Here is a 12,671-nt window from a genome sequence, read left to right as displayed (position 1 = left end):
ACAGGACAAGGACTTGGTGAAATTCTAAGTCCCTGAAATCAGCATCATTGAGTAAGCTACTTTGCATGCTTGTGCTAGTCACCACAAAGATCACAAAAATACATGGCATACACCCCTGTAAAGATGGCATGGCATTCTTCAAAACACATGTAGAACTCAGGATCATAGCATGTACACATTAATCATGGAAAAAATGACAAAAGTTCATTTGTTGAAACAGATCTGAAATTATCCTCATATAGCCCTCTTCCAACAGCATTTCGGGCGTCAAGATGAGCTCAAATGAAAATTATGCAATGAGATGAAATGATGTACTCGTCGAGACAAACATTTTGATATGCTACACGCACGAATCGGAGCTACGATGAGGAAGTTATGGCATGTGGAAGAATGCAAAAATGCTAGGGTTAGGGACGAAAAAGTCAACCTCGAGAAAAAACTGGATCCAGATCTGGCGGGGCACTGTAGCACGCACGCGAACCGAGGTTCGCCTCGGGCTTGCCGGAGATGTCGCAGGACGACGCCGACCAGCGGGGATCGGAGCGCGGGGAGGCCGGGGAGGCGCGGTGCTCGGCGGAGTGCCTCGGGCGGCGCAGGCGAGGGCGGTGGCGCCGGAGAAGAGCTGCCGGAGCGGGGCGGCTCCGGTGGCGGAGCTACGCCGGCGCGGAAGGAGGAGATGGGGCGGCGCCGATCCGCGGCGGCGGGGAGCAGGTGGGCCGCGGGGGCCTGGTGCGGGCCTGGCGGGCCCGCGTGGCGGCGGCGAAGTGGGGCTCTCCCCTAGGCGACATGGCGCGTCCTTATTGGACGAGGGCGGCATCGGCGAAATGTCCGGCGGCTGGAGAGGGGATTTCTAGGGTTTGGAAGAAGAGATCCGTGATTTAGAAATGGGGGGGGGGTCTATATATAGAGGTAGAGGGAGCTAGGAAGCTCCAAATGATGTGCGGTTTGCGGCCACGCGATCGTGATCGAACGGCCTAGGTGATGGAAGGGGTTTAGGTGGGTTTTGGGCTACTTTCGAGGGGTGTTGGGATGCAACACACACGAGGCCTTTTCGGTCCCTCGGTTAACCGTTGGAGTATCAAACGAAGTCCAAATGTCACGAAACTTGACAGGCGGTCTACCGGTAGTAAACCAAGGCTGCATGGCAAGTCTCGCTCCAATCCGAAAACGTTTAACACCCGCACACGAAAAGAGATAGAAAGGGACACCGGAGGACATAGGAGTGCCGGAATGCAAAACGGACAACGTGGAAAATGCTCGGATGCATGAGACGAACACGTATGCAAATGCAATGCACATGATGACATGATATGAGATGCATGACAAAGACAAAACACACGGAGACAAAAACCCGACAATGAGGAAATAGAATAACTTAGTGCCGGAAACGACAAGAGTTGGAGTACAAATAAGGTAAATTACATCCGGGAAGCTTGCCCCACGTCTCTGCAATGGAAGGTACTCATCGTTTCGGTATCAAAGGGAAGCTTGCCCCGAGATACGTGGGTCCTTTCAAGATCATCAGCAAAAGAGGTGATCTCGCCTATCAACTTGAGCTTCCCTCCAACTTTGCAAACGTGCACGATGTGTTTCACGTGTCTCAACTCCGCAAGTGCTTCAAGACTCCTGACCGCACCGTCAACTTCGAAGACATTGATCTCCAAGAAGACCTGTCTTATCGTGAGCACCCAGTTGCTATTCTTGAAGAAACTGAGCGCAAGACTCGCAACAAGTCTACCAAATTCCTGAAAGTCAAGTGGTCACATCATTCCGACCATGAAGCCACCTGGGAACGCGAGGATCACCTCCGTTCTGAGTACCCGGAGTTTTTCTAATCCTAGATCTCGGGACGAGATCCTTTTGTAGTGGTGGAGTGTTGTAACACCCCGGATGTAACTACCTTAATTGTACTACAACTCTTGCCGTTTCCGGCACTAAGTTATTCTATTTCCTCGTTGTCGGGTTTTTGCCTTCATGTTGTTTTGTCTTTGTCATGCATCTCATATCATGTCATCATGTGCATCGCATTTGCATACGTGTTCGTCTCATGCATCTGAGCATTTTCCCCGTTGTCCGTTTTGCATTCCGGCGCTCCTATGTCCTCCGGTGTCCCTTTCTACCTCTTTTCATGTGCGGGTGTTAAACGTTTTTGGATCGGACCGAGACTTGCCATGCGGCCTTGGTTTACTACCGATAGACCGCCTGTTAAGTTTCGTGCCATTTGGACTTCGTTTGATACTCCAATGGTTAACCGAGGGACCGAAAAGGCCTCGTGTGAGTTGCAGCCCAACACCCCTCCAAAGTGGCCCAAAATCCACCTAAGACCCCTCCATCACCTAGGCCGTTCGATCACGATCGCGTGGCCGCAAACCGCACCTCATTTGGAGCTTCCTAGCTCCCTCTACCTCTATAAATAGATCTCCTCCCCGAAATTCCGGGTCAAAACACCCCTAAACCCTAGATCCGCTCCTCTGCAGTCGCCGAACATGTCCGGAGCCTAGCCGGACATGTCGCGCCGCCGCCGCTGACCAATCCCGAGCCGCCACTTGTCCCTGTCCTGCTCCCCCGCCGCTGAGGCCCGCCGAGCCCAGGGCGGGCCCCCGGAGCCCATCGCGCCTCCTCCCCGCCGCCTGGGCGCCCCGCCGCCCGCGGGATCGATGCGCCGCCTCCCCGCCTGCTCTTGCCGGATCGCCGCCGCCGCAAGGTCCGGCCACCGGAGCAAAAGCTCCGCCGCGGCAAGCACCCTCGATGTCCGCCGCCTCGCCGTTTTCCTCGAGCGCCGCGCGCCCCGCCATCCGCCGCCTCGCCGGGGACCCGCTGCCTCGGCCTCCTCTTCTTCCTACGACGACCTCTACTCTGACCGGCGAACCTCGGGCGCCGCGCACTACTACAGTACCACCGGATCTAGATCTGAACGAGGAGTTGAGTTTTTCTCCCCGACACCCTAACTTTTTGCATACTTTGACGCATCATAACTTCATCATCGTGGCTCCGATTCATGCGTGTAGCATATCAAAATGTTCGTCTCGAAGAGTACATCATTTCATCTCATTGCATCATTTTCATTTGAGCTCATCTTGATGCCCGAAATACTGTTGGAAGAGGGCTATGTGATGTTAGTTTCAGATCTGTTTCAGCAAATGCACTTTTGTCATTTTTGCCATGATCAATGTGTGCATGCTATAATCCCGAGCTCTACATATGTTTTGAAGTATGCCATGCCATCTTTACACGGGTGTATGCCATGTATTTTTGTGATCTTTGTGGTGACTAGCACAAGCATGCAAAGTAGTTTACTTAATGTTGCTGATTTCAGGGACTTAGAAATATTCTAAATCATTGCCCTATCCTTATTTTTATGCCATATGTTCATGTTGATTCCTAGTGATCCGTGCATCTTTTGAGCATGATCAGTAAGGATGTTTTGTGGATATTGTGGTGCTCTATACATCCATGTATTTGTTTGCATTTATGGAGCACCCTAGCTTGAGTCAATCGAGGTCTACTTTTGCTATAAAATGTTCTTGGCAGATTGTTAACATGTTTAGCAATTTTGCCGAGCTTGTTGTTGTTGATCCGTGCATGCTATGTTGTTGTTCTTGCCATGTCTAGCTTCTATGTTATGTCTACTTGCTGGGTGTATGCTTAGTTTTTCATGCAATTCCTCGTAGTGAGTGCATCGAGCTCGTAACACGCCTACTCATTATCTGTTTTACCATGCTCCAGTTTTTCACTAAGTCTGAATCTGTTTATATTTTTGCTATGTTCACATGCTTGCAGTTGTATTTTCTGATCCCTTTTGGCTCATGGTCAGTAAGGGACTTTTGTTGTATGCTTTGATTAGCTTCATACCATGCCTTGCTTTGCCATGATATGTTCCTGTAGAATGTAGTTTTCATGCTATAAACATTGCTTCCTGATGTTAAATTCCTGACTTGGTGTTAATTTCACTAAGTCTGAAACCTGTTATCTTTTGCACTTTTGCCATGCTTGTTTGAACCTGCCATTGAGTGAATTAGCCGTAGCTCATTGTTCATATTTTGTCAAGCATCATGAGTGGATCCCTGCCATGTATTTTGTCGCCATGTTTGAGTGAAGTAGCTTATTTATCTTGATGCATTTAGATGGTCTCGTGCTGTTAATCACAGACCGGTGCCATATTTGTTTTGCTTGCCATTTCCAAACCGTGCATTCGATTCCGGTGATCTTTATATCGATTTCGACCGAAATCAAATCACCTTTCCAGTGGAACTCTTGGTTTTCCAAGTTGAGGCCAGGTTCAATCTTTCCTTTCCAAATCATGCATATGCATCACATATCGCATCCCGCATATCATACCATGTTTGCATCATGTTGCTTGAGCATTGCACGTGGTTGATTGTGTTCCTTTTGCTTGTTGTTCTTGCTTGGGTAGAGCCGAGAGACGAGTACGTGATCGAGGAGTCCGTTGAGTACGCTTACATGGATCAAGACAACTCAGAGAACTTTGCAGGCAAGATGACCATACCCTCAAAATCACTTCTATCTTTGCTTGCTAGATGCTCGCTCTTTTGCTATGCCTATGCTACGATACCTACCACTTGATTATCATGCCTCCCACATTGCCATGTCAAACCTCTAACCCACCTTGTCCTAGCAAACCGTTGTTTGGCTATGTTACCGCTTTGCTCAGCCCCTCTTATAGCGTTGCTAGTTGCAGGTGAAGATTGGAGTTTGTTCCTTGTTGGAACATGTTTATTGTTGGGATATCACTATATTATCTTGTCTATCTTAATGCACCTATATACTTGGTACAGGGTGGAAGGCTCGGCCTTATGCCTGGTGTTTTGTTTCACTCTTGCCGCCCTAGTTTTTGTCATATCGGTGTTATGTTCCCAGATTTTGCGTTCCTTACACGGTTGGGTTATAATGGGAACCCCTTGATAGTTCGCCTTGAATAAAACTCCTCCAGCAAGGCCCAACCTTGGTTTTACCATTCGCCACCTAGCCTTTTTTCCCTTGGGTTTCGCGGAATTAAGGGTCATCTTTATTTTAAACCCTCGGGCCAGTGCTTCTCTAAGTGTTGGTCTAACCCAGAGCACCGTGCGGGGCCGTCCCTTGGAAACTTGGGTTACGTTGGCTTTCGTACGCTTAGCTTATCCGGTGTGCCCTGAGAATGAGATATGTGCAGCTCCTATCGGGATTTTTCGGCACAGCGGGTGGTCTTGCTGGACTTGTTTTACCATTGTCGAGATGTCTTGTAACCGGATGCCGAGTCTGATCGGATTGTCTTGGGAGAAGGAATATCCTTCGTTGACCATGAGAGCTTGTGATGGGCTAAGTTGGGACACCCCTGCAGGGATTTGATCTTTCGAAAGCCATGCCCGCGGTTATGGGCAGATGGGAATTTGTTAATGTCCGGTTGTAGATAACCTGAAACTGAACTTAATTAAAATGCACCAACCGCGTGTGTAACCGTGATGGTCTCTTCCCGGCGGAGTCCGGGAAGCGAACACGGTGTTTGAGTAATGCTTGACATAGGTTGTTCTAGGATCACTTCTTGATCATAGTTGTTCGACCATGCTTTTGCCTTCTCTTCTCGCTCTCATTTGCGTATGTTAGCCACCATATATGCTAGTCGCTTGCTGCAGTCCACATCATACCTTTACCCTTCCTATAAGCTTAAATAGTCTTGATCGCGAGGGTGTGAGATTGCTGAGTCCCCGTGACTCACAGATTCCTTCCAAAACCAGATGCAGGGACCGATGATACTGCTCCAGGTGATTCAACTGAGCTCAAGTGGATGTTCGATGAGGACTCATGACAATACTACGTGTCTTTCCCAGATGATCAGTAGTGGTGCCTAGTTGGGGCGATCGGGGACTTTGGCGCATTTGGGGGTTGATCTTTATTTTGGTTCCGTAGTCGGACCTTGAGTGTATTGGATGAATGTAATGACTTAATTATGTATTTGTGTGATGTGGCGAGTGTAAGCCAACTATGTACCTTTCACTTTATTGTATTACATGGGTTGTTTGCGAAGATTACCTCACTTGCGACATTGGTTTCTATGCGGTTATGCCTCTAAGTCGTGCTTCAACACGTGGGAGATATAGCCGCATCGAGGGTGTTACAGCCTGGCTCAGGTGGTGGCGGAGGGAGCGGCGGCGCCAAGCGTAGAGCCATCACACGAAGGTCGGCAATGATGATGTTGATGGCATCCCAGTCCTGGAGGCGGTTATAAGAGGCCGCCAAAGCTGCAAGTAGCCACGCATTTTGAACACCGCATCAGTAGCATGTCGAAGAGGAATACGCTGGATCACAAGCTTATTCCGAACCGTCCGAAGAGTCCATGCAAGCACCCCAATGGTCAGCCACCTAATGTGATGGCCTGAAGTGGGCAAGGCCTGGACCTCGGCGAAGAGGTCGGGGAAGTTGGTGTTGCACCAATGGCCACCAATCACCTCCCACAGGCAGCTCCAGAGAAACTGGGCGGAAACGCACAAGAAGAAAATATGATTCGAGTCTTCTTCAACCCCACACAAAGGGCAAGTCCCATCACTGTACCTGGGCCTTTACGTTTTAACACCTCAACACCGGAGGGGACGCGCCTGCGGATCCATTGCCATAAGAAGATTTTGATCTTCAGGGGAGCCTGGTCGACCAAATCTGTTCTAGGGGCGCCAGTCCGGGTGTGGCCGTGATGGCCTGGTGAAAGAACATGCGGTGCCCCCATGTTTGGTTTCGGTAATTGAGGACAATCTCTATGGACTAATGGTTGCCTTGAGTTATTTTTGAAGGTTTTGTCCATAGGCTTTTCTTGGAGTACATGTGTTGGTTTCAAGGAGAGTTTGTGTCGACCAAGGTGCTATTCAAGGAATTACCTAAAGATTGGTCTTGTGAGAGGTTGATCAAGACTAAGCCAAATAGTGAATCAAGTTGATCAACCCACAAAGCGTAGAAGATGTACCGAGAGGGATCAAGTGATCCCATGGTATGGTAAGCATTGTCAATTATGCTTTGTGTACTAACCCATGGTCTTCGTGAGAGTTCTTTATGGGGTTAGGTTGCAGCGTGCAAGTTCAAGTGGAGCATCATGAAGAGATCAAATGCTTGAAGCTTGTCGTCTATTGTGGTAACAATGGATTTATGAAGATGTGCGGAAGAGTGGCTCACCCATGGTGGAGTATGGGGAGCAATCAACTAGTCTTTATCGAGCCAACGCAATCAAGAAAGGTGGTTCAACTTGAGGGAGTCAAGATCGTCATCATCTAGCTCAAGTGGACCATGTGCAAGTCAAAGGTTTGCCCTTGATAGGTTTTCTATTTTTCCGGTCTCATGGTGGTAGTTGGGAGACCGGGTTATAGGATCGATTGCCATACTATCAAGGGGGGCTCTCGATGAGTATCTTGATCGTATCGTTCGTAGAGAGCTCAAACCATTGCATCCTTGCATCATATTTCTTGGTTCTTGTTTGGTTCTCTTTGTGAGTTTTGGAGCTTATAGCCATCTTGGGGACAAGCTCGAGTTCATCGAAAACGGAGTTCACTTGCACCTTCTATGATGTTTTCGATGTTGGAGGTTATGCCCGTTCTTCTCTGTTGGAGGTTTCACTCCTCCATTTGTTAGGCATACCTCCCCTGTCGCTGTTTTGATGCTACTCGTCGTCTTGTATCCAACAAGCTTGAGTTTGCTCAATTTGGAGCTCATTTGCAGAAGTTTTGGCAGTTCTGGTTTTCCTTGGAGTATACTTGTTTTCATGGAAGTGGCATTAGGATGGTGCCATCGGTAGTCCCGCTGGGCCGGAGCGGCAGTACGCGTATCGCCACAAGTGGTAGTACTGCTGTCCCACAGCGGTAGTATCGCCCATGGCCATAAGCGGTAGCACGGCTCCGGTTCCGCGCTGGTACCGCCTCGACTCGAGACGTGGTTTTCTCGTGTCGGGTTCAACGACAGTAGGAGCGGCAATAGGAGTGGTAGTACCGCTCATGTACGGTAGTACCGCGGCTACCACCGCCCCTAGTGCCGCTCAATGGCCCTCCTCCCTGTTCCTTCTCCCTATGCTCGTGGTAGGCGCTGTGCGCGGTCCCAGCGGCAGTACCACTGGGCCAAGCGGCAGTACCGCTGCGGCCAATGGTAGTACCGCTGGCTCCAGTGGTAGTGCCACTCATACGGCTCTGCCTCGCCCTCTGTTTTGCTCCGCTCTCCGTGTTCTACCGCTCGGGTGGTAGTACCGCTCTCCTGAGAGGTAGTACTGCTCGTGCACGGACTGAGCACATAACGGTTGGATTCGGGAGCTCCTATAAAAGGAGGTCTTCTTCCCCATTCAACCTTATCTCTTGAGCTCGTGTTCTTCCCCCATTGTTGACCGTCTTCGAGCTTGCTATCTCTCAATCCCTCCATGGATTCTTGCTAGTTTTTGAGGGAAAAGAGAGGGGAGATCTAGATCCACATTTCCACCAATCACTTTCTTCTCTATGTGAGGGGAACCCCTTGGATCTAGATCTTGGAGTTCTTGGTGTTCTCCTTCTTGTTCTTCCTCTCATTTTCCTTCCTGGCATTAGTTGCTTCGGTGGGATTTGAGAGATAAGGACTTGGGCACTCCGTGTGCCCTTGCCATTGCATTTGGTGCATTGATTTGAGTTCTCCACGATGATACGTGGAAGTTACAAGTTGAGAAGCTTATTACTCTTGGGTGCTTGGTACCCTTGAGCTTGTTCCTCTTGGGTGCTTGGGCACCCTAGACGGTTGGTGGTGTTCGGAGCTCAGTCATTGTGGTGTAAAGCTCCGGGCAAGCGTCGGGGTCTCCAATTAGGCTGTGGAGATCGCCCCGAGCAATTTGATGGGTACCAGTGACCGCCCCCAAGGGTTGCCAAAGTGTACGTGTTTGGTGACCGCCCCCAAGGGTTGCCATTTGTAGGGGTTCGGTGACCGCCCTCAAGGGTCCCTTAGTGGAATCACGGCATCTTGCATTGTGCGACGACGTGAGGAGATTACGGTGGCCCTAGTGGCTTCTTGGGGAGCATTGTGCCTCCACACCACTCCAAACGGAGATTAGCATCCGCAAGGGTGTGAACTTAGGGATACATCGTCGTCTCCGCGTGCCTCGGTTATCTCTTACCCGAGCTCTTTACTTATGCACTTTACTTTGTGATAGCCATATTGTTTCTTGTCATATATCTTGCTATCACCTAGTAGTTTATCTTTCTTAGCATAGGTTGTTGGTGCACATAGGTGAGCCTAGTTGTTGTAGGTTTTGTGCTTGACGAATTAACCGCTAGGTTTATTCCGCATTTGTTCTAGTCTAAACCGTAATTATTTTAAAACACCTATTCACCCCCCTCTAGGCGACATCCATGATCTTTCACCTGGTATAGCGACTTTATGGAGAATCTGCCCGAAGGCTCTAGGTGCTAGGATAAGCGGTCCTATGGCGAGTCGAGGTCCGGCTCATGGAGAGCAACGGCGGCCAGGAGCTCTTGCCAGGCTAGAAATTCCGGAGGCCCAAAAGGTTGACGGAACACGAGGCACCATAAATCAAGAAGAGCTGCCTCCACAGAGACCCGAGGGTCTACCACGATGGAGAACAGGTCTGGGAAGTGAGCCGTGAAGGGGGCATCGCCAGCCCACCTATCGAACCAGAAGAGAGTGTCTGAGCCCATTCCCACGAAGATGGAGGATCCGATGCAGAGGATCAGAAGCAACTAGATGATGGACTGCCAGAACTGGGAGCCTTTGGATCGTTGGCAGAAAGCAAGCGGCTGGCCACGGAGATACTTATTCTGGATAATGTGAAGCCACAGGCCACCTTCGCCATTAGCAATCCGCTAGAGCCACCAAGTCGGGAGGGCAATGTTCATCTGTTTCGATGACATGATGCCTAGCCCACCCTGGTCCCAAGGCTTACAGATCTCAGTCCAACACACCATGTGGTATCTGCTTATCCCCCCGCCGGCCTAGAAAAAACAAGCCTGGACCATGCTGATCTCATGGTGGAGGATCTCGGGTAGGCTATAGAAACTCATGATGAACAGGAGGAGGTTGGAGAGTGATGAGTTAATGAGGATCACCCATGCCACCTTAGACAACCAACGACCCTACCAAGGCTCGATCTGACGATGGAGCTTAAGAACCAAAGGCCTCAGGTCCGCAATGGACAGCTGTGCATCACTAATGGGGATCCTCAGGTAGTACATGGGAAAGGAACCAAGCTAACAGTTGAGCCGGTTGGCTATACTATGGCTCTCAGCAAAGGAACACCCCATCACCATCACTTCGCTCTTATCGAAGTTAATCATCATGCCCGACATCTCCTGAAAGCAAAGGAGGAGGAATTTGACATTTGTGTTGTCGGCCATAGATCCCTCAACCATAATGATTGTGTTGTCGGCGTACTGGAGAAGGGACACTCCATGTCTCCCCAACAAGTGAGGCACCATGCCTCGAATGTGCCATGCGGCCTTTGCCTTGTCAAGGATAGTAGCCAAAGCATCAACCACCATGTTGAAGAGGAACGGGGAGAAAGGATCTCCCTGACGGACCCCACAAAGCGTGGGGAAGTAGGGGCTGATCTCGCCGTTAATGTTGACCGTAGTCTGCTCGAATGAGACCAGCTGCATTACCCGGGTGACCCATTGGTCATCAAACCCCTTACGGAGCAAAACTTCCTGAAGGAAGGGCCAACTGACCATGTCGTATGCCTTGTGGAAGTCGAGCTTCAGGAAGATGGCCTTCAGGTGTTTGGCATGGACCTCATGGAGGACCTCGTGAAAGACTAGGACCCCATCCAAGATATATTGCCCTTGGATGAAGGTTGGCTGGTCAGGATGTGTAATGCGGTTGGCCAAAGGAGCCAACCTAATGGTGAACCCCTTTGCCAGGATGCAGAAGATCACATTGATCACCGTGATCGGCCGGAACTGGCGGATGTCTGAGGCGCCGGGAACCTTGGGGATCAGGGAGATGTTCCCAAAGTTGAGGCGGCAGAGGTCGATGGAGCCGACGTAAAATTCCTGAAAGAGGGCCATCACCTCTCACTTGATGGTGGGCCAGAAGACCTGGAAGAATTTCACTGGTACGCCATCCGGACCCGACGCGTAGGTCGGATTCATGCTGCTAATGGCAGTTCAAACCTCCTCCTCCAAGTACGGGGCCGTGAGGGCAGCATTTTCTGCGACAGAGATGCACTGGGGGCCCATCCAGAAATCCGTAGCGAGCGCTAGACCTCCCCGAGGGGAGGAAGAGAAGAGAGCTTTGTAGAACCCATCTACATGCGCCCGAATCTCGGTCGGGCTCTAAAGAAGGGCCTCCCCATCCCAAAGCAAGGGGATAGTGTTACCCATCTACGACCATTAGCGATGGCCTAGAAGTAAGCCGTATTGACGTCTCCCTTGAGTACCCACTTTTGGTCCCGCGGAGCCGCCAATACGCCTCCTCATCAGTGTAAATGACCGTGAGTTGGTCCTCCAGATCATAACGCAGCAGCCACTCGTCAAGGGAAAGACCAGCCGTGTTCGCCCACAGGTCCAAGGCCTGAATGGAGTCAACAATGGTCTTCTTGCGTCCCTGTAAGTCACGACCAAGGTTCCCGCCCCACCCCTTCGTGAACTGTCTAGAGTGCTTGGCGCAAAAGTGCCACTCATCGACAGCCGAGAGAGACCAGTGGGGGGAGAGGCGGGCCTCCATCTACCGGTCGCGAACAGCTTCAACGAACCCATTCTGGTTGAGCCAGAATGTTTCAAAGCAGAATCTAGGAGAAGGGGAGGACGCTCATTCTCTGAGGAGAGAAGGAGGGGGACATGGTCCGAGCCAATAAGGGTGATGGCCCGAAGGGAGGCCAAGGGGCACCGAAGCTCCCAATCCGGCGAGACCAGGACCCGTTCAAGGACGAAGCAGGTTGGATTGGCCCGTCGGTTGGTCCAAGTGAACCGGGCACCCACTCTATCTAGCTCCCTGAGGCCTAGCCTAGCAATGCAATCATTGAACATCTACATCCTAGGGAGGTTGATCAGGTCGTTGCTCTTATCCTCCGCGAAGCGGAGGATGTTGAAGTCCCCACCTACCACAACTAGGAGTTGGGCCGTGGATACCTTCATCGCAAGCTCGTCGAGGAAGGATGCTAATCGTCCGTGGTCATAAACTATTATGATCTCCCACTTGAAGTTGATCACCCGCTCAAAGAGTTCCATGCCGACAAAGAACTCGCCCCGGTCGATGCTACCTACTTAGAACGTGGCGTCCTTCACACCTAGAAGGATGCCACCCGAGTGCCCGGCGATCCCACTAGAAGGGAGCCAATGCTAGGTGAACAGGTGGGTGCTCAAGCGCTCGAGCTCCGACAAGGAAAACTCTGTGCGCATGGTTTCTTGGATGGCTACGATGTCAATGTGCTCGTCACATATATACTCTATTAGATGGCGGCGGCGGCCATCTTGGCAAAAGCCGCGGATGTTCCAAAACAGTGTCGGCATCAAGGAGCCATCAGGGGGCTGCTTGACCCCAGGACATGGGAGGCGCTTTGACCACGGAGGGCGGCGACGCGGGAGCGGGTGCGGTCATGGACCTCTGCAACCTCAGTCGAAGGGGGAACCCGTCCCCGAGGTGTGGAGTCCACCGGGCCAGTCATGCGAACGTGAGCCTCAGCCAGCCGCCCCTCTAATATTTCTCGGGCGTGGATTGCCTGGAGCTGGACT

The sequence above is a fragment of the Triticum dicoccoides genome, chromosome 3A, assembly GCF_002162155.2.
Source record: "Triticum dicoccoides isolate Atlit2015 ecotype Zavitan chromosome 3A, WEW_v2.0, whole genome shotgun sequence".
In the NCBI taxonomy this organism is placed as follows: domain Eukaryota; kingdom Viridiplantae; phylum Streptophyta; class Magnoliopsida; order Poales; family Poaceae; genus Triticum; species Triticum dicoccoides.
This window is presented reverse-complemented; position numbering follows the sequence as displayed.